This window comes from Camellia sinensis, unplaced genomic scaffold (assembly GCF_055761805.1).
Source record: "Camellia sinensis isolate YWXY unplaced genomic scaffold, ASM5576180v1 Unanchor6, whole genome shotgun sequence".
In the NCBI taxonomy this organism is placed as follows: domain Eukaryota; kingdom Viridiplantae; phylum Streptophyta; class Magnoliopsida; order Ericales; family Theaceae; genus Camellia; species Camellia sinensis.
Window position 1 is genome coordinate 2,841,849 of NW_028129474.1, and position 27,380 is coordinate 2,869,228.

Sequence of the window (27,380 nt, forward strand, 5' to 3'; positions counted from 1 at the left end):
ACACACTCGGACACTTATTCGGACCCTCTTGCGTGATGGCAAATATGTAATTATGGTGTTTCTTTGCCATTTCTCTTGCATTATGGCTTAAACAATTGGATATTTATTCGGACCCTCTTGCATGATGGCAGATATGTAATTATAGTGTTTATTTGCTATTTCTCATGCATTAGGGTTGAAACCCTTGGACACTTATTCGGACCCTCTTGCATGATGGCAGATATGTAATTATGTTGTTTACTTGCCATTTCTCTTGCACTAGGGTTTAAACACTCGGACACTTATTTGGACCCTCTTGCATGATGGCAGATATGTAATTATGTTGTTTACTTGTCATTTCTCATGTATTGGGGCTTAAACACTCGGACACGTATTCCGACCCTTTTGCATGATGCTAGATATGTAATTATGGTGTTTATTTGCCATTTGTCATGCATTAGGATTTAAACACTTGGACACATATTCGGACCCTCTTGCATGATGGCAGATATGTAATTATGGTGTTTACGTGCCATTTCTCATGCATTTGGGTTTAAACACTCGGACACTTATTCGGACCCTCTTGCACAATGGTAGATATGTAATTATGGTGTTCATTTGCCATTTCTCATGCATTTGGGTTTAAATACTCGGACACTTATTCGGACCCTCTTGCATGATGGCAGATATGTAATTATGGTGTTTACTTGCCATTTCTCATGCATTAGGGTTTAAATACTTGGACACTTATTTCGACCCTCTTGCATGAGGGCAGATATGTAATTATGGTGTTTACTTGCCATTTCTCACGCATTAGGGTTTAAACACTCTGACACTTATTCGGACCCTCTTGCATGATTGCAGATGTGTAATTGTGGCGTTCATTTGCCATTTCTCCAGCATTCGGGTATAAATACTCGGACACTTATTCAGACCCTCTTGCATGATGGCAGATATGTAATTATGGTGTTTATTTGCCATTTGTCATGCATTAGGGTTTAAACACTCGGACACTTATTCGGAGCCTCTTGCATGATGACAGATATGTGATTATGGTGTTTATTTGTCAATTCTCATGCACTAGGGTTTTGACACTCGGACACTTATTCAGACCCTCTTGCATGATGGCAGATATGTAATTATGGTGTTTATTTGCCATTTCTCATGCATTTGGGTTTAAACACTCGGACACTTATTCGGACCCTCTTGCATGATGACAGATATGTAATTATGGTGTTTACTTGCTAATTCTCATGCATTAGGGTTTAAACAGTCGGACACTTATTTGGACCCTCTTGCATGATGGCAGATATGTAATTATGTTGTTTAGTTTCGATTTCTCATGCATTAGGGCTTAAACACTCGGACACTTATTCGGACCCTCTTGCATGATGGCAGATATGAAATTATGTTGTTTATTTGCCATTTCCCATGCATTAGGGTTTAAACACTCGGACATTTATTCGGATCCTCTTGCATGATGGCAGATACGTAATTATGGTGTTTATTTGCCATTTCCCATGCATTACGGTTTAAACACTCGGACACTAATTCAGACCCTCTTGCATGATAGCAGATATGTAGTTATGGTGTTTAGTTGCCATTTCCCATGCATTAGGGTTTAAACACTCGGACACTTATTCGGACGCTCATGCATGATGGCAGATATGTAATTATGGTGTTTATTTGCCATTTCTCTTGCATTAGGGTATAAATACTCGGACACTTATTTACACCCTCTTGCACGATGGCAGATATGTAATTATGGTGTTTGCTTGCCATTTCTCATGCATTTGGGCTCAAACACTCGGACACTTATTCGGACCCTCTTGCATGATGGCAGATATGTAATTATGGTGTTTATTTGCCATTTATCATTCATTAGGGTTTAAACACTCGGACACTTATTCGGTCCCTCTTGCATGATGGCAGATATGTAATTATGGTGTTTACTTGCAATTTCTCATGCATTAGGGTTTAAACACTCGGACACTTATTTTGACCCTCTTGCATGATCGCAGATATATAATTATGTTGTTTACTTTCCATTTCTCACGCATTAGGGTACAAATACTCGGACACTTATTCAGACCCTCTTGCATGATGGCAGATATGTAATTATGGTGTTTGCTTGCCATTTCTCATGCATTTGGGCTCAAACACTCGGACACTTATTCGGACCCTCTTGCATGATGGCAGATATGCAATTATGGTGTTTATTTTCCATTTCCCATGCATTACGGTTTAAACACTCGGACACTTACTTGGACCCTCATGCATGATGGCAGATATGTAGTTATGGTGTGTACTTGCCATTTCCCATGCATTAGGGTTAAAACACTCAGACACTTATTCGGACCCTCTTGCATGATGGCAGATATGTAATTATGGTGTTTATTTGCCATTTCTCTTGCATTAGGGTTTAAACACACGGACATTTATTCGGACCCTCTTGCATGATGGCAAATATGCAATTATGGTGTTTATTTGCCATTTCCCATGCATTACGGTTTAAACACTCGGACACTTACTCGGACCCTCATGCATGATGGCAGATATGTAGTTATGGTGTGTACTTGCCATTTCCCATGCATTAGGGTTAAAACACTCAGACACTTATTCGGACCCTCTTGCATGATGGCAGATATGTAATTATGGTGTTTATTTGCCATTTCTCTTGCATTAGGGTATCAATACTCGGACACTTATTCAGACCCTCTTGCATGATAGCAGATGTGTAAGTATGGTGTTTACTTCCCATTTCTCATGCATTAGGGCTTAAACACTCGGACACTTATTCGGACCCTCTTGCAAGATGGCAGATATGTAATTATGGCGTTTATTTGCCATTTCTCATGCATTAGGTTTGAAACACTCGGACATTTATTCGGACCCTCTTGCATGATGGCAGATACGTAATTCTGGTGTTTCTTCACCATTTCCCATGCATTACGGTTTAAACACTCGGACACTTATTCGGACTCTCTTGCATGATGCCCGATATGTAGTTATGGGGTTTACTTGTCATTTCCCATGCATTAGGTTTAAACACTAGGACACTTATTCGGACCATCTTGCATGATGGCAGATATGTAATTATGGTGTTTACTTGTCATTTCTCACGCATTAGGGCTTAAATACTCGGACACTTATTCGGACCCTCTTGCCTGATGGCAGATATGTAATTGTGGTGTCTATTTGCCATTACTCATGCATTGGGGTTTAAACACTCGGACACTTATTCGGACCCTCTTGCATGATGGCAGATATGTAATTATGGTGTTTACTTGCCATTTCTCATGCATTATGGCTTAAACAATCGGACATTTATTCGGACACTCTTGCATGATGGCAGATATGTAATTATAGTGTTTATTTGCCTTTTCTCTTGTATTAGGGTTTAAACACTCGGACACTTATTCGGACCCTCTTGCATGATGGCAGATATGTAATTATGGTGCTTACTTGCCATTTCTCGTGCATTAGGGCTTAAACAATCGGACACATATTCGGACCCTCTTGCATGATGGCCGATATGTGATTATGGTGTTTACTTGCCATTTCTCATGCATTAGGGTTTTGACACTCGGACACTTATTGAGACCTGCTTGCATGATTGCAGATATGTAATTATGGTGTTTATTTTTCATTTCTCATGCATTAGGGTTTAAACACTCGGACACTTATTCGGACCCTCTTGCATGATGACAGATATGTAATTATGGTGTTTACTTGCCAATTCTCATGCATTAGGGTTTAAACACTCGAACACTTATTTGGACCCTCATGCATGATGGCAGATATGAAATTATGGTGTTTATTTGCCATTTCTCATGCATTAGGGTTTATACACTCGGACATTTATTCAGACCCTCTTACATGATGTCAGATACGTAATTATGGTGTTTATTTGCCATTTCCCACGCATTACGGTTTAAAAAGTCGGACACTAATTCAGACCCTCTTGCATGATTGCATATATGTAGTTGTGGTGTTTAGTTGCCATTTCCCACGCATTAGGGTTTAAACACTCGGACACTTATTCGGACGCTCATGCATGATGGCAGATATGTAATTATGGTGTTTATTTGCCATTTCTCTTGCATTAGGGTATAAATACTCGGACACTTATTCAGACCCTCTTGCATGATGGCAGATATGTAATTATGGTGTTTGCTTGCCATTTCTCATGCATTTGGGCACAAACACTCGGACACTTATTCGGACCCTCTTGCATGATGGCAGATATGTAATTATGGTGTTTATTTGCCATTTCTCATTCATTAGGGTTTAAACACTCGGACACTTATTCGGTCCCTCTTGCATGATGGCAGATATGTAATTATGGTGTTTACTTGACATTTCTCATGCGTTAGGGTTTAAACACTCAGACACTTATTCGGACCCTCTTGCAGGATAGCAGATATGTAATTATGGTGTTTACTTTCCATTTCTCATGCATTACGGTTTAAACACTCGGACCCTTATTCCGACCCTCTTGCATGGGGGCAAATATGTAATTATGGTGTTTACTTGCCATTTCTCATGCATTAGCGTTTAAACACTTAGACACTTTTTCGGACCCTCTTGCACGATTGCAGATGTGTAATTGTGCTGTTTATTTGCCATTTCTCTTGCATTAGGGTATAAATGCTCGGACACTTATTCAGAACCTCTTGCATGACGACAGATATGTAATTATGGTGTTTATTTGCCATTTCTCATGCATTAGGGTTTAAACACTTGGACACTTATTCGGACCCTCTTGCATGATGACAGATATGTAATTATGGTGTCTACTTGCCAATTCTCAAGCATTAGGGTTTAAACACTCGGACACTTATTTGGACCCTCTTGCATGATGGCAGATATGTAATTATGTTGTTTACTTGCCATTTCTCATGCATTAGGGCTTAAACACTCGGACACTTATGCGGACCCTCTTGCATGATGGCAGATATGTAATTATGGGGTTTATTTGCCATTTCTCATGTATTAGGGTTTAAACACTCGGACACTTATTCGGACCCTCTTGCAGGATAGCAGATATGTAATTATGGTGTTTACTTTCCATTTCTCATGCATTACGGTTTAAACACTCGGACCCTTATTCCGACCCTCTTGCATGGGGGCAAATATGTAATTATGGTGTTTACTTGCCATTTCTCATGCATTAGCGTTTAAACACTTAGACACTTTTTCGGACCATCTTGCATGATTGCAGATGTGTAATTGTGCTGTTTATTTGCCATTTCTCTTGCATTAGGGTATAAATGCTCGGACACTTATTCAGAACCTCTTGCATGACGACAGATATGTAATTATGGTGTTTATTTGCCATTTCTGATGCATTAGGGTTTAAACACTCGGACACTTATTCGGACCCTCTTGCATGATGACAGATATGTAATTATGGTGTCTACTTGCCAATTCTCAAGCATTAGGGTTTAAACCCTCGGACACTTATTTGGACCCTCTTGCATGATGGCAGATATGTAATTATGTTGTTTACTTGGCATTTCTCATGCATTAGGGCTTAAACACTCGGACACTTATGCGGACCCTCTTGCATGATGGCAGATATGTAATTATGGTGTTTATTTGCCATTTCTCATGCAGTAGGGTTTAAACACTCGGACATTTATTCGGACCCTCTTGCATGATGGCAGATATGTAATGATGGTATTTATTTTCCATTTCCCATGCATTACGATTTAAACACTCGGACACTTATTCGGACCCTCTTGCATGATTGCAGATATGTAGTTTTGGTGTTTACTTGCCGTTTCCCATGCATTAGGGTTTAAACCCTCGGACACTTATTCGGACCCTCCTGCATGATGGCAGATATGTAATTATGATCTTTATTTTCCATTTCTCTTGCACTAGGGCATAAATACTCGGACACTTATTCACACCCTCTTACATGATGGCAGATATGTAATTATGGTGTTTACTTGCCATTTCTCATGCATTAGGGCTTAAACACTCGGACACTTATTCGGACCCTTTTGCATGATGCCAGATATGAAATTATGGTGTTTATTTTCCATTTGTCAAGCATTAGGCTTTAAACACTTCGACACATATTCGGACCCTCTTGTATGACGGCAGATATGTGATTATGGTGTTTACTTGTCATTTCTCATCGATTAGGGTTTAAACACTCGGACACTTATTCGGTTCCTCTTGCATGATGGCAGATATATAATTATAGTGTTTACTTGCCATTTCTCATGCATTAGGGTTTAAACACTCGGACACTTATTTGGACCCTCTTGCATGATCGCAGATATATAATTTTGTTGTTTACTTGCCATTTCTCATGCATTAGGGCTTAAACACTCGGACAATTATTCGGACCCTCTTGCATGATGGAAGATATGTAATTATGGGGTTTATTTGCCATTTCTCATGCATTAGGGTTTAAACACTCGGACACTTATTCGGACCCTCTTGCAGGATAGCAGATATGTAATTATGGTGTTTACTTTCCATTTCTCATGCATTACGGTTTAAACACTCGGACCCTTATTCTGACCCTCTTGCATGAGGGCAAATATGTAATTATGGTGTTTACTTGCCATTTCTCATGCATTAGGGTTTAAACACTTAGACACTTTTTCGGACCCACTTGCATGATTGCAGATCTGTAATTGTGCTGTTTATTTGCCATTTCTCTTGCATTAGGGTATAAATACTCGGACACTTATTCAGAACCTCTTGCATGACGACAGATATGTAATTATGGTGTTTATTTGCCATTTCTCATGCATTAGGGTTTAAACACTCGGACACTTATTCGGACCCTCTTGCATGACGACAGATATGTAATTATGGTGTCTACTTGCCAATTCTCAAGCATTATGGTTTAAACACTCGGACACTTATTTGGACCCTCTTGCATGATGGCAGATATGTAATTATGTTGTTTACTTGCCATTTCTCATGCATTAGGGCTTAAACACTCGGAAACTTATGCGGACCCTCTTGCATGATGGCAGATATGTAATTATGGTGTTTATTTGCCATTTCTCATGCATTAGGGTTTAAACACTCGGACATTTATTCGTACCCTCTTGCATGATGGCAGATATGTAATGATGGTGTTTATTTGCCATTTCCCATGCATTAGGATTTAAACACTCAGACACTTATTCGGACCCTCTTGTACGATTGCAGATACGTAGTTATGGTGTTTACTTGCCGTTTCCCATGCATTAGGGTTTAAACACTCGGACACTTAGTCAGACCCTCCTGCATGATGGCAGATACGTAATTATGATCTTTATTTTCCATTTCTCTTGCATTAGGGCATAAATACTCGGACACTTATTCAGACCCTCTTGCAAGATGGCAGATATGTAATTATGGTGTTTACTTGCCATTTCTCATGCATTAGGGCTTAAACACTCGGACACTTATTCGGACCCTTTTGCATGATGCCAGATATGAAATTATGGTGTTTATTTTCCATTTGTCAAGCATTAGGCTTTAAACACTTCGACACATATTCGGACCCTCTTGTATGACGGCAGATATGTAATTATGGTGTTTACTTGCCATTTCTCATGGATTAGGGTTTAAACACTCGGACACTTATTCGGACCCACCTGCACAGTGGTAGATATGTAATTATGGTGTTTATTTGCCATTTCTCAAGCATTTGGGTTTAAAGACTCGGACACTTATTCCGACCCTCTTGCATGAGGGCAGAGACGAAATTATGGTGTTTACTTGCCATTTCTCATGCATTAGGGTTTAAACACTCAGACACTTATTCAGACCCGCTTACATGATTGCAGATATGTAATTGTGGCGTTTACTTGCCATTTCTCTTGCATTAGGGTATAAATACTCGGACACTTATTCAGACCCTCTTGCATGATGGCAGATATGTAATTATGCTGTTTATTTGCCATTTCTCATGCATTGGGGTTTAAACACTCGGACACCTATTCGGACCCTCTTGCATGATGACAGATATGTAATTATGGTGTTTACTTGCCAATTCTCATCCATTAGGGTTCCAACACTCGGACACTTATTTGGACCCTCTTGCATGATGGCAGATATGTAATTATGTTGTTTACATGCCATTTCTCCTGCATTAGGGCTTTAAACACTTGGACATTTATTTGGACCCTCTTGCATGCTGGCAGATATGTAATTATGGGGTTTATTTGCCATTTCTCATGCATTAGGGTTCAGACACTCGGCCATTTATTCGGACCCTCTTGCATGATGGCAGATATGTAATTATAGTGTTTACTTGTCAGTTCTCATGCATTAGGGCTTAAATACTCGGATACTTATTCGGACCCTCTTGCATGATGGCAGATATGTAATTGTGGTGTCTATTTGCCATTTCTCATGCATTAGGGTTTAAAGACTCGGACACTTATTCGCACCCTCTTGTATGATGGCAGATATGTAATTATGGTGTTTACTTGCCATTTCTCATGCATTATGGCTTAAACACTCGGACATTTATTCGGACCCTCTTGCACGATGGCAGATATGTAATTATGGGGTTTATTTGCGATTTCTCATGCATTAGGGTTCAGGCACTCGGACATTTATTCGGACCCTCTTGCATGATGGCAGATATGTAATTATGGTGTTTACTTGTCATTTCTCATGCATTAGGGCTTAAATACTCGGACACTTATTCGGACCCTCTTGTATGATGGCAGATATGTAATTGTCGTGTCTATTTGCCATTTCTCATGCATTAGGGTTTAAAGACTGGGACACTTATTCGGACCCTCTTGCATGATGGCAGATATGTAATTATGGTGTTTGCTTGCCATTTCTCATGCATTATGGCTTAAACAGTCGGAGACCTATTTGGACCCTCTTGCCTGATGGCAGATATGTAATTATGGGGGTTATTTGCCATTTCCCATGCGTTAGGGTTTAAACACTCGGACACTTATTCGGACCCTCTTGCATGATGGCGGATATGTAATTATGGTTTTTATTTTCCATTTCTCTTGCATTAGGGTATAAATACTCGGACACTTATTCAGACCCTTTTGTATGATGGCAGATATGTAAGCATGGTGTTTACTTGCCATTTCTCATGCATTAGGGCTTAAACACTCGGACACTTATTCGTACCCTCTTGCATCATGGCAGATATGTAATTATGGTGTTTATTTGTCATTTCTCATGCATTAGGGTTTAAACCCTCGGACACTTAATCGGACCCTCTTGCATGATGACAGATATGTAATTATGGTGTTTACTCGCCATTTCTCATGCATTAGGATTTAAACACTCGGACACTTATTTTGACCCTCTTGCATGATGGCAGATATGTAATTATGTTGTTTACTTGCCATTTCTCACGCATTAGGGCTTAAACACTCGGACACTTATTCGGACCCTCTTGCACGATGGCAGATATTTGATTGTGGCGTTTATTTGCCATTTCTCATGCATTAGGGTTGAAACACTCGGACATTTGTTCGGACCCTCTTGCAAGATGGCAGATATGTAATTATGGTGTTTACTTCTCATTTCTCATGCATTAGGGCTTAAATACTTGGACACTTATTCGGACCCTCTTGCATGATGGCAGATATGTAATTGTGGTGTCTATTTGCCATTTCTCATGCATTAGGGTTTAAAGACTCGGACACTTATTCGCACCCTCTTGCATGATGGCAGATATGTAATTATGGTGTTTACTTGCCATTTCTCATGCATTATGGCTTAAACACTCGGACATTTATTCGGACCCTCTTGCACGATGGCAGATATGTAATTATGGGGTTTATTTGCCATTTCTCATGCATTAGGGTTCAGGCACTCGGACATTTATTCGGACCCTCTTGCATGATGGCAGATATGTAATTATGGTGTTTACTTGTCATTTCTCATGCATTAGGGCTTAAATACTCGGACACTTATTCGGACCCTCTTGCATGACGGCAGATATGTAATTGTCGTGTCTATTTGCCATTTCTCATGCATTAGGGTTTAAAGACTGGGACACTTATTCGGACCATCTTGCAAGATGGCAGATATATAATTATGGCGTTTGCTTGCCATTTCTCATGCATTATGGCTTAAACAGTCGGACACCTATTCGGACCCTCTTGCATGATGGCAAATATGTAATTATGGTGTTTATTTGCCATTTCTCATGCATTAGGGTTTAAACACTCGAACATTTATTCAGACCCTCTTGCATGATGGCAGATATGTAATTATGGGGTTTATTTGCCATTTCCCATGCATTACGGTTTAAACGCTCGGACACTTATTCAAACCCTCTTGCAAGATGGCAGATATGTAGTTATGGTGTTTACTTTCCATTTCCCATGCGTTAGGGTTTAAACACTCGGACACTTATTCGGACCCTTTTGCATGATGGCGGATATGTAATTATGGTTTTTATTTGCCATTTCTCTTGCATTAGGGTATAAATACTCGGACACTTATTCAGACCCTTTTGTATGATGGCAGATATGTAAGCATGGTGTTTACTTGCCATTTGTCATGCATTAGGGCTTAAACACTCGGACACTTATTCGTACCCTCTTGCGTCATGGCAGATATGTAATTATGGTGTTTATTTGTCATTTCTCATGCATTAGGGTTTAAACCCTCGGACACTTATTCGGACCCTCTTGCATGATGACAGATATGTAATTATGGTGTTTACTCGCCATTTCTCATGCATTAGGGTTTAAACACTCGGACACTTATTTGGACCCTCTTGCATGATGGCAGATATGTAATTATGTTGTTTACTTGCCATTTCTCACGCATTACGGCTTAAACATTCGGACACTTATTCGGACCCTCTTGCATGATGGCAGATATTTGATTATGGCGTTTATTTGCCATTTCTCATGCATTAGGGTTGAAAACCTCGGACATTTGTTCGGACCCTCTTGCATGATGGCAGATATGTAATTATGATGTTTATTTACCATTTCGCATGCATTACGGTTTAAACACTCGGACACTCAATCGGAGCCTCTTGCATGATGGCAGATATGTAGTTATGGTGTTTACTTTTCATTTCCCATGCATTATGTTTAAACACTCGGACACATATTCGGACTATCTTGGATGATGGCAGATATGTAATTATGGTGTTTACTTGTCATTTCTCATGCATTAGGGCATAAATACTCGGACACTTATTCGGACCCTCTCGGCTAATGGCAGATATGTAATTATGGTGTCTATTTGCCATTTCTCATGCATTAGGGTTTACACACCCAGACACTTATTCGGACCCTCTTGCAAGAGGGCAGATATGTAATTATGGTGTTTCTTTGCCATTTCTCAGGCATTATGGCTTAAACAATCGCACATTTATTCGGACCCTCTTGCATGATGGCAGATATGTAATTATAGTGTTTATTTGCCATTTCTCATGCATTAGGGTTTACAGAATCGGACACTTATTCGGACCCTCTTGTATGATGGCCGATATGTACTTATGGTGTTTACTTGCCATTTCTCATGCATTAGGCTTAAACAATCGGACACATGTTCGGACCCTCGTGCATGATGGCCGATATGTAATTATGGTGTTTACTTGCCATTTCTCATGCATTAGGGTTTTGACACTCCGACACTTATTTGGACCCTCTTGCAAGATGGCAGATATGTAATTATGTTGTTTACTTGTCATTTCTCATGCATTACGGCTTAAACACTCGAACACTTTTTCGGACCCTCTTGCATGATGGAAGATATGTAATTATGGTCTTTAATTGCCATTTCTCATGCATTAGGGTTTATACACTCGGACATTTATTCGGACCGTTTTGCATGATGCCGGATATGTAATTATGGTGTTTATTTGCCATTTGTCATGCAATAGGGTTTAAACACTTGGACACTTATTCGGACTCTCTTGCATGATGGTAGATATGTAATTTTGGTGTTTACTTGCCATTTCTCATGCACTAGGGTTTAAACACTCGGACACTTATTCGGACCCTCTTGCACAATGGCAGATATGTAATTATGGTGTTTTTTTGCCATTTCTCATTCATGAGGGTTTAAATACTCGGACACTTATTCGGACACTCCTGCATGATGGCAGATATGTAATTATGGTGTTTACTTGCCATTTCTCAAGCATTTGGGTTTAAAGACTCGGACACTTATTCCGACCCTCTTGCATGAGGGCAGATGCGAAATTATGGTGTTTACTTGCCATTTCTCATGCATTAGTGTTTAAACACTCAGACACTTATTCAGACCCTCTTGCATGATTGCAGATATGTAATTGTGGCGTTTACTTCCCATTTCTCTTGCATTAGGGTATAAATACTCGGACACTTATTCAGACCCTCTTGCATGATGGCAGATATGTAATTATGGTGTTTATTTGCCATTTCTCATGCATTGGGGTTTAAACACTCGGACACCTATTCGGACCCTCTTGCATGATGACTGATATGTAATTATGGTGTTTACTTGCCAATTCTCATCCATTAGGGTTCAAACACTCGGACACTTATTTGGACCCTCTTGCATGATGGCAGATATGTAATTATGTTGTTTACATGCCATTTCTCCTGCATTAGGGCTTAAACACTCGGACATTTATTTGGACCCTCTTGCATGATGGCAGATATATAATTATGGGGTTTATTTTCCGTTTCTCATGCATTAGGGTTCAGACACTCGGACATTTATTCGGACCCTCTTGCATGATGGCAGATATGTAATTATGGTGTTTACTTGTCATTTCTCATGCATTAGGGCTTAAATACTTGGACACTTATTCGGACCCTCTTACATGATGGCAGATATGTAATTGTGGTGTCTATTTGCCATTTCTCATGCATTAGGGTTTAAAGACTCGGACACTTATTCGCACCCTCTTGCATGATGGCAGATATGTAATTATGGTGTTTACTTGCCATTTCTCATGCATTATGGCTTAAACACTCGGACATTTATTCGGACCCTCTTGCACGATGGCCGATATGTAATTATGGGGTTTATTTGCCAATTTCCATGCATTAGGGTTCAGGCACTCGGACATTTATTCAGACCCTCTTGCATGATGGCAGATATGTAATTATGGTGTTTACTTGTCATTTCTCAAGCATTAGGGCTTAAATACTCGGACACTTATTCGGACCCTCTTGCATGATGGCAGATATGTAATTGTCGTGTCTATTTGCCATTTCTCATGCATTAGGGTTTAAAGACTGGGACACTTATTCGGACCCTCTTGCATGATGGCAGATATGTAATTATGGTGTTTGCTTGCCATTTCTCATGCATTATGGCTTAAACAGTCGGACACCTATTCGGACCCTCTTGTATGATGGCAGATATGTAATTATGGTGTTTATTTGCCATTTCTCATGCATTAGGGTTTAAACACTCGGACATTTATTCGGACCCTCTTGCGTGATGGCAGATATGTAATTATGGTGTTTATTTGCCATTTCCCATGCATTACGGTTTAAACGCTCGGACACTTATTCAAACCCTCTTGCAAGATGGCAGATATGTAGTTATGGTGTTTACTTCCCATTTCCCATGCGTTAGGGTTTAAACACTCGGACACTTATTCGGACCCTCTTGCATGATGGCGGATATGTAATTATGGTTTTTATTTGCCATTTCTCTTGCATTAGGGTATAAATACTCGGACACTTATTCAGACCCTTTTGTATGATGGCAAATATGTAAGCATGGTGTTTACTTGCCATTTCTCATGCATTAGGGCTTAAACACTCGGACACTTATTCGTACCCTCTTGCATCATGGCAGATATGTAATTATGGTGTTTATTTGTCATTTCCCATGCATTAGGGTTTAAACCCTCGGACACTTATTCGGACCCTCTTGCATGATGACAGATATGTAATTATGGTGTTTACTCGCCATTTCTCATGCATTAGGGTTTAAACACTCGGAAACTTATTTGGACCCTCTTGCATGATGGCAGATATGTAATTATGTTGTTTACTTGCCATTTCTCACGCATTAGGGCTTAAACACTCGGACACTTATTCGGACAATCTTGCATGATGGCAGATATTTGATTATGGTGTTTATTTTCCATTTCTCACGCATTAGGGTTGAAACACTCGGACATTTGTTCGGACCCTCTTGCATGATGGCAGATATGTAATTATGATGTTTATTTACCATTTCGCATGCATTACGGTTTAAACACTCGGACACTTATTCGGACCCTCTTGCATGATGGCAGATATGTAGTTATGGTGTTTACTTTTCATTTCCCATGCATTAGGTTTAAACACTCGGACACATATTCGGACCATCTTGCATGATGGCAGATATGTAATTATGGTGTTTACTTGTCATTTCTCACGCATTAGGGCTTAAATACTCGGACACTTATTCGGACCCTCTCGCCTAATGGCAGATATGCAATTGTGGTGTCTATTTGCCATTTCTCATGCATTAGGGTTTACACACTCGGACACTTATTCGGACCCTCTTGCGTGATGGCAGATATGTAATTATGGTGTTTCTTTTCCATTTCTCAGGCATTATGGCTTAAACAATCGCACATTTATTCGGACCCTCTTGCATGATGGCAGATATGTAATTGTAGTGTTTATTTGCCATTTCTCATGCATTAGGGTTTAAACACTCGGACACTTATTCGGACCCTCTTGCATGATGGCCGATATGTAATTATGGTGTTTACTTGCCATTTCTCATGCATTAGGGCTTAAACAATCGGACACATGTTCGGACCCTCTTGCATGATGCCCGATAGGTAATTATGGTGTTTACTTGCCATTTCTCATGCATTAGGGTTTTGACACTCCGACACTTATTTGGACCCTCTTGCAAGATGGCAGATATGTAATTATGTTGTTTACTTGTCATTTCTCATGCATTAGGGCTAAAACACTCGAACACTAATTCGGACCCTCTTGCATGATGGCAGATATGTAATTATGGTCTTTAATTGCCATTTCTCATGCATTAGGGTTTATACACTCGGACATTTATTCGGACCCTTTTGCATGATGCCAGATATGTAATTATGGTGTTTATTTGCCTTTTGTCATGCATTAGGGTTTAAACACTTGGACACTTATTCGGACTCTCTTGCATGATGGCAGATATGTAATTATGGTGTTTACTTGCCATTTCCCATGCATTAGGGTTTGAACACTCGGACACTTATTCGGACCGTCTTGCACAATCGCAGATATGTAATTATGGTGTTTTTTTGCCATTTCTCATGCATGAGGGTTTAAATACTCGGACACTTATTCGGACCCTCTTGCATGATGGCAGATATGTAATTATGGTGTTTATTTGCCATTTCTCATGCATTACGGTTTAAACACTCGGACACTTATTCGAACTCTCTTGCATGATGGCAGATATGTAATTATGGTGTTTACTTGTCATTTCTCAAGCATTATGGCTTAAACACTCGGACACTTATTCGGACCCTCTTGCATGATGGCAGATATGTAATTATAGTGTTTACTTTCCATTTCTCATGCATTAGTGTTTAAACACTCGGACACTATTCCAACCCTCTTGCATGAGGGCAAATATGTAATTATGATGCTTACTTGCCATTTCTCATGCATTAGGGTTTACACACTCTGACACTTATTCGGAGCCTCTTGCATGATTGCAGATGTGTAATTGTGCTGTTTATTTGCCATTTCTCTTGCATTAGGGTATAAATACGCGGACACTTATTCAGAACCTCTGGCATGATGGCAGATATGTAATTATGGTGTTTATTTGCCATTTCTCATGCATTAGGGTTTAAACACTTGGACACTTATTCGGACCCTCTTGCATGACGACAGATATGTAATTATGGTGTCTACTTGCCAATTCTCAAGCATTAGGGTTTAAACACTCGGACACTTATTTGGACCCTCTTGCATGATGGCAGATATGTAATTATGTTGTTTACTTGGCATTTCTCATGCATTAGGGCTTAAACACTCGGACATTTATGCGGACCCACTTGCCTGATGGCAGATGTGTAATTATGGCGTTTATTTGCCATTTCTCGTGCATTTGGGTTTAAACACTCGGACATTTATTCGGACCATCTTGCATGATGGCAGATATATAATTACGGTGTTTATTTGCCATTTCCCAAGCATTACGAATTAAACACTCGGACACTTATTTGGACACTCTTGCATGATAGCAGATATGTAGTTATGGTGTTTACTTGCCGTTTCCATGCATTAGGATTTAAACACTCGGACACTTATTCGGACCCTCTTCCATGATGGCAGATATGTAATTATGGTGTTTATTTTCCATTTCTCTTGCATTAGGGCATAAATACTCGGACACTTATTCAGACCCTCTTGCTTGATGGCAGATATGTAATTATGGTGTTTACTTGCCATTTCTCATGCATTAGGGCCTAAACACTCTGACACTTATTCGGACCCTTTTGAATGATGCCAGATATGTAATTATGGTGTTTATTTGCCATTTGTCATGCATTAGGCTTTAAACACTTGGACACATATTCGGACCCTCTTGCATGAAGGCAGATATGTAATTATGGTGTTTACTTGACATTTCTGATGCATGAGGGTTTAAACACTCGGACACTTATTCGGACCATCTTGCATGATGGCAGATATGTAATTATGGGGTTTATTTTCCATTTCCCATGCATTACGGTTTAAATACTCGGACACTTATTCGGACCCTCTTGCATGATGGCAGATATGTAATTGTGGTGTCTATTTGCCATTTCTCGTGCATTTGGGTTTAAACACTCGGACACTTATTCGGACCCTCTTGCATGATGGCAGATATGTAATTATGGTGTTTACTTGTCATTTCTCATGCATTAGAGCTTAAATACCCAGACACTTATTCGGACCCTCTTGCAAGATGGCGGATAAGTAATTGTGGTGTCTATTTGTCATTTCTCATGCATTAAGGTTTAAGCACTCGGACACTTATTCGGACCCTCTTGCATGATGGCAGATATGTAATTATGGTGTTTATTTTCTATTTCTCTTGCATCAGGGTATAAATACTCGGACACTTATTCAGACCCTCTTGCATGATGGCAGATATGTAATTATGGTGTTTATTTTGCCATATCTCTTGCATTAGGGTTTAAACATTCGGACACTTATTGGGACCCTCTTGCATGATGGAAGATATGTAATTATGGTGTTTATTTGCCATTTCTCATGCATTATGGCTTAAACAATCGGACACTTATTCGGACCCTCTTGCATGATGGCAGATATGTAATTATGGTGTTTATTTGCCATTTCTCATGCATTTTGGCTTAAACAATCGGACACTTATTCGGACCCTCTTGCATGATGGAAGATATATAATTATGGTGTTTATTTGCCGTTTCTCTTGCATTAGGGTTTAAACATTCGGACACTTATTGGGACCCTCTTGCATGATGGCAGATATGTAATTATGTTGTTTACTTGCCATTTCTCATGCATTAGGGTTTAAACACTCGGACACTTATTCGGACCCTCTTGCATGATGGCAAATATGTAATTATGGAGTTTATTTTCCATTTCTTTTGCATCAGGGTATAAATACTCAGACACTTATTCATACCCTCTTGCATGATGGCAGATATGTAAATATGGTGTTTACTTGCCATTTCTCATGCATTAGGGCTTAAACACTCGGACACTTATTTGGACCCTTTTGCATGATGCCAGATATGTAATTATGGTGTTTATTTGCCATTTGTCTTGCATTAGGCTTTAAACACTTGGAAACATATTCGGACCCTCTTGCATGATGGCAGATATGTAATTATGGTGTTTACTTGCCATTTCTCATGCATTAGGGCTTAAACAATCGGACACTTATTCGGACCCTCTTGCAAGATGGCAGATATGTAATTGTGGTGTCTATTTGCCATTTCTGATGCATTAGGGTTTAAACACTCGGACACTTATTCGGACCCTCTTGCATGATGGCAGATATGTAATTATGGTGTTTACTTGCCATTTCTCATGCATTATGGCTTAAACAAACGGACACTTATTCGGACCCTCTTGAATGATCGCAGATATGTAATTGTGGCGTCTATTTGCCATTTCTCATGCATTACGGTTTAAACACTCAGACACTTATTCGAACTCTCTTGCATGATGGCAGATATGTAATTATGGTGTTTACTTGCCATTTCACATGCATTATGGCTTAAACAATCGGACACTTATTCGGACCCTCTTGCATGATGGCAGATATGTAATTATGGTGTTTATTTGCCATTCCTCTTGCATTAGGGTTTAAACACTCGAACACTTATTGGGACCCTCTTGCATGATGGCCGATATGTAATTATGTTGTTTACTTGCCATTTCTCATGGATTAGGGTTTAAACACTCGGACACTTATTCGGACCCTCTTGCATGATGGCAGATATGTAATTATGGTGTTTATTTTCCATTTCTCTTGCTTCAGGGTATAAATACTCGGACACTTATTCAGACCCTCTTGCATGATGGCAGATATGTAATTATGGTGTTTACTTGCCATTTCTCATGCATTAGGGCTTAAGCACTCGGACACTTATTCGGACCCTTTTACATGATGCCAGATATGTAATTGTGCTGTTTATTTGCCATTTGTCATGCATTAGGCTTTAAACACTTCGACACATATTCGGACCCTCTTGCATGATGGCAGATATGTAATTATGGTCTTTACTTGCCATTTCTCATGCATTAGGGTTTAACCACTCGGACACTTATTCGGACCCTCTTGCCTGATGGCAGATATGTAATTATGGTGTTTATTTGCCATTTCCCGTGCTTTACGGTTTAAATACTCGGACACTTATTCGGGCCCTCTTGTATGATGGTAGATATGTAATTGTGGTGTCTATTTGCCATTTCTCGTGCATTAGGGTTTAAGTGTCCGAGTGTTTAAACCCTAATGCAAGAGAAATGGCAAGTAAACACCATAATTACATATCTGCCATCATGCAAGAGGGTCCGAATAAGTGTCCGAGTGTTTAAACCGTAATGCATGAGAAATTTCCACTAAACACCATAATTACATATCTGCCATCATGCAAGAGGGTCTGAATAAGTGTCCGAGTGTTTAAACCCTAATGCATGACAAATGGCAACTATACACCATAATTACATATCTTCCATCATGCAAGAGGGTCCGAATAAGTGTCCGAGTGTTTAAGCACTAATGCATGAGAAATGGCAAGTAAACAACATAATTACATATCTGCCATCATACAAGAGGGTCCAAATAAATGTCCGAGTGTTTAAACCCTAATGCATGAGAAATGGCAAGTAAACACCATAATTACATATCTGCCATCATGCAGGAGGGTCCGAATAAGTGTCTGAGTGTTTAAACCCAAATCCCAGAGAAATGGCAAAGAAACACCATAATTACATATCTGCCATCATGCAAAAGGGTCCGAATAAGTGTCCGAGTGTTTAAGCCCTAATGCATGAGAAATGGCATGTAAACACCATAATTACATATCTGCCATCACGCAAGATGGTCGGAATAAGTGTCCGAGTATTTATACCCTAATGCAAGAGAAATGACAAATAAACACCATAATTACATATTTGCCATCATGCAAGAGGGTCCGAATAAGTATCCGAGTGTTTAAGCACTAACGCATGAGAAATGGCAAGTAAATACCATAATTACATATCTGCCATCATGCAAGAGGGTCCGAATAAGTGTTTGCGTGTTTAAACCCTAATAAATGAGAAATGGCAAGTAAACACCATAATTACATACCTGCCGTCTTGCAAGAGGGTCCGAATAAGTGTCCGAGTGTTTAAACCCTAATGCATGAGAAATAGCAACTAAAAACCATAATTACATATCTGCCATCATGCAAGAGGGTTTGAATATGTGTCTGAGTGTTTAAAGCCTAATGCTTGTGAAACGGCAAGTAAACACCATAATTACATATCTGCCATCACGCAAGAGGGTCAGAATAAGTGTCCGAGTGTTTATACCCTAATGCATGAGAAATGGCGATTAAACACCATAACTACATATCTGCCATCATGCAAGAGGGTCCGAATAAGTGTCCGAGTGTTTAAACCCTAATGCAAGAGAAATGGCAAGTAAACACCATAATTACATATCTGCCATCATGCAAGAGGGTCCGAATAAGTGTCCGAGTGTTTAAACCGTAATGCATGAGAAATTTCCACTAAACACCATAATTACATATCTGCCATCATGCAAGAGGGTCTGAATAAGTGTCCGAGTGTTTAAACCCTAATGCATGACAAATGGCAACTATACACCATAATTACATATCTTCCATCATGCAAGAGGGTCCGAATAAGTGTCCGAGTGTTTATGCACTAATGCATGAGAAATGGCAAGTAAACAACATAATTACATATCTGCCATCATACAAGAGGGTCCAAATAAATGTCCGAGTGTTTAAACCCTAATGCATGAGAAATGGCAAGTAAACACCATAATTACATATCTGCCATCATGCAGGAGGGTCCGAATAAGTGTCTGAGTGTTTAAACCCAAATCCCAGAGAAATGGCAAAGAAACACCATAATTACATATCTGCCATCATGCAAAAGGGTCCGAATAAGTGTCCGAGTGTTTAAGCCCTAATGCATGAGAAATGGCATGTAAACACCATAATTACATATCTGCCATCACGCAAGATGGTCGGAATAAGTGTCCGAGTATTTATACCCTAATGCAAGAGAAATGACAAATAAACACCATAATTACATATTTGCCATCATGCAAGAGGGTCCGAATAAGTTTCCGAGTGTTTAAGCCCTAATGCCTGTGAAATGGCACGTAAATAACATAATTACATATCTACCATCCTGCAAGAGGGTCCAAATAAGTGTCCGAGTATTTAAAGCCTAATGCAAGAGAAATGGCAAGTAAACACCATAATTACATATCTGCCATCATGCAAGAGCGTCCGAATAAGTGTCCGAGTGTTTGAACCCAAATGCATGAGAAATGGTAAATAAACACCATAATTACATATCTGCCATGATGCAAGAGGGTCCGAATTAGTGTCCGAGTGTTTAAGCCCTAATGCATGAGAAATGGCAAGTAAACATGATAATTACATATCTGCCATCATGCAAGAGGGTCCGAACAAGTCTCCGAGTGTTTAAACCCAAATGCATGAGAAATGGCAAGTAAACACCATAATTACATATCTGCCGTCATGCAAGAGGGTCCGAATAAGTGTCCGAGTGCATAAACCCTAATGGATGAGAAATGGCAACTAAGCACCATAATTACATATCTGCCATCAAGCAAGAGGGTCCGAATAAGTGTCGGAGTGTTTTAACCCTAATGCATGAGAAATGGCAAGTAAACACCATAATTACATATCTGCCATCATGCAAGAGGGTCTGAAAAAGTGTCCGAGTGTTTAAACCCCAATGCATGAGAAATGGCGATTAAACACCATAATTACATATCTGCCATGTTGCAAGAGGGTCCGAATAAGTGTCCAAGTGCTTAAACCGTAATGCATGGGGAATGGCAAATAAACAACATAATTGCATATCTTCCATCATGCAAGTGGGTCCGTATAAATGTCCAATTGTTTAAACCCTAATGCATGAGAAATGGCAGATAAACGCCATAATTACATATCTGCCATCATGCAAGAGGGTCCGAATAAGTGTCCGAGTGTTTAAGCCCTAATGCATGTGAAATGGCAAGTAAACAACATAATTACATATCTGCCATCACGCAAGAGGGTCCAAATAAGTGTCCGAGTGTTTAAACCCTAATGCATGAGAAATGGCAAGTACACACCATAATTACATATCCGCCATCATGCAAGAGGGTCGGAATAAGTGTCCGAGTGTTTAAGCCCTAATGCATGAGACATGACAAGTAAACACCATAATTACATATCTGCCATCATGCAAGAGGGTCTAAATAAGTGTCCGAGTATTTGTACCCTAATGCAAGAGAAATGGAAAATAAACACCATAATTACATATCTGCCAGCATCCAGGAGCGTCCGAATAAGTGTCCGAGTGTTTAAGCCCTAATGCATGAGAAATGGCAAGTAAACACGATAATTACATATCTGCCATCATGCAAGAGGGTCCGAATAAGTGTCCGAGTATTTATACCCTAATGCTAGAGAAATGGCAAATAAACACCCTAATTACATATCTGCCATCATGCAAGAGGGTCCGAATAAGTGTCCGAGTGTTTAAACCCTAATGCAAGAGAAATGGCAAGTAAACACCATAATTACATATCTGCCATCATGCAAGAGGGTCCGAATAAGTGTCCGAGTGTTTAAACCGTAATGCATGAGAAATTTCCACTAAACACCATAATTACATATCTGCCATCATGCAAGAGGGTCTGAATAAGTGTCCGAGTGTTTAAACCCTAATGCATGACAAATGGCAACTATACACCATAATTACATATCTTCCATCATGCAAGAGGGTCCGAATAAGTGTCCGAGTGTTTAAGCACTAATGCATGAGAAATGGCAAGTAAACAACATAATTACATATCTGCCATCATACAAGAGGGTCCAAATAAATGTCCGAGTGTTTAAACCCTAATGCATGAGAAATGGCAAGTAAACACCATAATTACATATCTGCCATCATGCAGGAGGGTCCGAATAAGTGTCTGAGTGTTTAAACCCAAATCCCAGAGAAATGGCAAAGAAACACCATAATTACATATCTGCCATCATGCAAAAGGGTCCGAATAAGTGTCCGAGTGTTTAAGCCCTAATGCATGAGAAATGGAATGTAAACACCATAATTACATATCTGCCATCACGCAAGATGGTCGGAATAAGTGTCCGAGTATTTATACCCTAATGCAAGAGAAATGACAAATAAACACCATAATTACATATTTGCCATCATGCAAGAGGGTCCGAATAAGTATCCGAGTGTTTAAGCACTAACGCATGAGAAATGGCAAGTAAATACCATAATTACATATATGCCATCATGCAAGAGGGTCCGAATAAGTGTTTGCGTGTTTAAACCCTAATAAATGAGAAATGGCAAGTAAACACCATAATTACATACCTGCCGTCTTGCAAGAGGGTCCGAATAAGTGTCCGAGTGTTTAAACCCTAATGCATGAGAAATAGCAACTAAAAACCATAATTACATATCTGCCATCATGCAAGAGGGTTTGAATATGTGTCTGAGTGTTTAAAGCCTAATGCTTGTGAAACGGCAAGTAAACACCATAATTACATATCTGCCATCACGCAAGAGGGTCAGAATAAGTGTCCGAGTGTTTATACCCTAATGCATGAGAAATGGCGATTAAACACCATAACTACATATCTGCCATCATGCAAGAGGGTCCGAATAAGTGTCCGAGTGTTTAAACCCTAATGCAAGAGAAATGGCAAGTAAACACCATAATTACATATCTGCCATCATGCAAGAGGGTCTGAATAAGTGTCCGAGTGTTTAAACCGTAATGCATGAGAAATTTCCACTAAACACCATAATTACATATCTGCCATCATGCAAGAGGGTCTGAATAAGTGTCCGAGTGTTTAAACCCTAATGCATGACAAATGGCAACTATACACCATAATTACATATCTTCCATCATGCAAGAGGGTCCGAATAAGTGTCCGAGTGTTTAAGCACTAATGCATGAGAAATGGCAAGTAAACAACATAATTACATATCTGCCATCATACAAGAGGGTCCAAATAAATGTCCGAGTGTTTAAACCCTAATGCATGAGAAATGGCAAGTAAACACCATAATTACATATCTGCCATCATGCAGGAGGGTCCGAATAAGTGTCTGAGTGTTTAAACCCAAATCCCAGAGAAATGGCAAAGAAACACCATAATTACATATCTGCCATCATGCAAAAGGGTCCGAATAAGTGTCCGAGTGTTTAAGACCTAATGCATGAGAAATGGCAAGTAAACACCATAATTACATACCTGCCGTCTTGCAAGAGGGTCCGAATAAGTGTCCGAGTGTTTAAACCCTAATGCATGAGAAATAGCAACTAAAAACCATAATTACATATCTGCCATCATGCAAGAGGGTTTGAATATGTGTCTGAGTGTTTAAAGCCTAATGCTTTTGAAACGGCAAGTAAACACCATAATTACATATCTGCCATCATGCAAGAGGGTCAGAATAAGTGTCCGAGTGTTTATACCCTAATGCATGAGAAATGGCGATTAAACACCATAACTACATATCTGCCATCTTGCAAGAGGGTCCGAATAAGTGTCCGAGTGTTTAAACCGTAATGCATGGGAAATGGCAAATAAACAACATAATTACATATCTGCCATCATGCAAGAGGGTCCGAAAAAATGTCCGAGTGTTTAAACCCTAATGCATGAGAAATGGCAAATAAACACCATAATTACATATCTGCCATAATGCAAGAGCGTCCGAATAAGTTTCCGAGTGTTTAAGCCCTAATGCCTGTGAAATGGCACGTTAATAACATAATTACATATCTACCATCCTACAAGAGGGTCCAAATAAGTGTCCGAGTGTTTAAAGCCTAATGCAAGAGAAATGGCAAGTAAACACCATAATTACATATCTGCCATCATGCAAGAGCGTCCGAATAAGTGTCCGAGTGTTTGAACCCAAATGCATGAGAAATGGTAAATAAACACCATAATTACATATCTGCCATGATGCAAGAGGGTCCGAATAAGTGTCCGAGTGTTTAAGCCCAAATGCAAGAGAAATGGCAAGTAAACATGATAATTACATATCTGCCATCATGCAAGAGGGTCCGAACAAGTCTCCGAGTGTTTAAACCCAAATGCATGAGAAATGGCAAGTAAACACCATAATTACATATCTGCCGTCAAGCAAGAGGGTCCGAATAAGTGTCGGAGTGTTTTAACGCTAATGCATGAGAAATGGCAAGTAAACACCATAATTACATATCTGCCATCATGCAAGAGGGTCCGAAAAAGTGTCCGAGTGTTTAAACCCCAATGCATGAGAAATGGCGATTAAACACCATAATTACATATCTGCCATCTTGCAAAAGGGTCCGAATAAGTGTCCAAGTGCTTAAACCGTAATGCATGGGGAATGGCAAATAAACATCATAATTACATATCTTCCATCATGCAAGTGGGTCCGTATAAATGTCCAATTGTTTAAACCCTAATGCATGAGAAATGGCAGATAAACACCATAATTACATATCTGCCATCATGCAAGAGGGTCCGAATAGGTGTCCGAGTGTTTAAGCCCTAATGGATGTGAAATGGCATGTAAACAACATAATTACATATCTGCCATCACGTAAGAGGGTCCAAATAAGTGTCCGAGTGTTTAAACCCTAATGCATGAGAAATGGCAAGTACACACCATAATTACATATCTGCCATCATGCAAGAGGGTCGGAATAAGTGTCCGAGTGTTTAAGCCCTAATGCATGAGACTTGACAAGTAAACACCATAATTACATATCTGCCATCATGCAAGAGGGTCTGAATAAGTGTCCGAGTATTTGTACCCTAATGCAAGAGAAATGGCAAATAAACACCATAATTACATATCTGCCATCATGCAGGAGGGTCCGAATAAGTGTCCGAGTGTTTAAGCCCTAATGCATGAGAAATGGCAAGTAAACACGATAATTACATATCTGCCATCATGCAAGAGGGTCCGAATAAGTGTCCGAGTATTTATACCCTAATGCTAGAGAAATGGCAAATAAACACCCTAATTACATATCTGCCATCATGCAAGAGGGTCCGAATAAGTGTCCGAGTGTTTAGACCCTAATGCAAGAGAAATGGCAAGTAAACACCATAATTACATATCTGCCATCATGCAAGAGGGTCCGAATAAGTGTCCGAGTGTTTGAACCGTAATGCATGAGAAATTTCCACTAAACACCATAATTACATATCTGCCATCATGCAAGAGGGTCTGAATAGGTGTCCGAGTGTTTAAACCCTAATGCATGACAAATGGCAACTATACACCATAATTACATATCTTCCATCATGCAAGAGGGTCCGAATAAGTGTCCGAGTGTTTAAGCACTAATGCATGAGAAATGGCAACTAAACAACATAATTACATATCTGCCATCATACAAGAGGGTCCAAATAAATGTCCGAGTGTTTAAACCCTAATGCATGAGAAATGGCAAGTAAACACCGTAATTACATATCTGCCATCATGCAGGAGGGTCCGAATAAGTGTCTGAGTGTTTAAACCCAAATCCCAGAGAAATGGCAAAGAAACACCATAATTACATATCTGCCATCATGCAAAAGGGTCCGAATAAGTGTCCGAGTGTTTAAGCCCCAATGCATGAGAAATGGCATGTAAACACCATAATTACATATCTGCCATCACGCAAGATGGTCGGAATAAGTGTCCGAGTATTTATACCCTAATGCAAGAGAAATGACAAATAAACACCATAATTAGATATCTGCCATCATGCAAGAGGGTCTGAATAAGTATCCGAATGTTTAAGCCCTAACGCATGAGAAATGGCAAGTAAATACCATAATTACATATCTGTCATCATGCAAGAGGGTCCGAATAAGTTTTTGCGTGTTTAAACCCTAATAAATGAGAAATGGCAAGTAAACACCATAATTACATACCTGCCGTCTTGCAAGAGGGTCCGAATAAGTGTTCGAGTGTTTAAACCCTAATGCATGAGAAATAGCAACTAAAAACCATAATTACATATCTGCCATCATGCAAGAGGGTTTGAATATGTGTCTGAGTGTTTAAAGCCTAATGCTTGTGAAACGGCAAGTAAACACCATAATTACATATCTACCATCACGCAAGAGGGTCAGAATAAGTGTCCGAGTGTTTATACCCGAATGCATGAGAAATGGCGATTAAACACCAAAATTACATATCTGCCATCTTGCAAGAGGGTCCGAATAAGTGTCCGAGTGTTTAAACCTTAATGCAGGGGAAACGGCAAATAAACAACATAATTACATATCTGCCATCATGCAAGAGGGTCCGAAAAAATGTCCGAGTGTTTAAACCCTAATGCATGAGAAATGGCAAATAAACACCATAATTACATATCTGCCATCATGCAAGAGGGTCCGAATAAGTTTCCGAGAGTTTAAGCCCTAATGCCTGTGAAATGGCACGTAAATAACATAATTACATATCTACCATCCTGCAAGAGGGTCCAAATAAGTGTCCAAGTGTTTAAAGCCTAATGCAAGAGAAATGGCAAGTAAACACCATAATTACATATCTGCCATCATGCAAGAGCGTCTGAATAAGTGTCCGAGTGTTTGAACCCAAATGCATGATAAATGGTAAATAAACACCATAATTACATATCTGCCATGATGCAAGAGGGTCCGAATAAGTGTCCGAGTGTTTAAGCCCTAATGCATGAGAAATGGCAAGTAAACATGATAATTACAT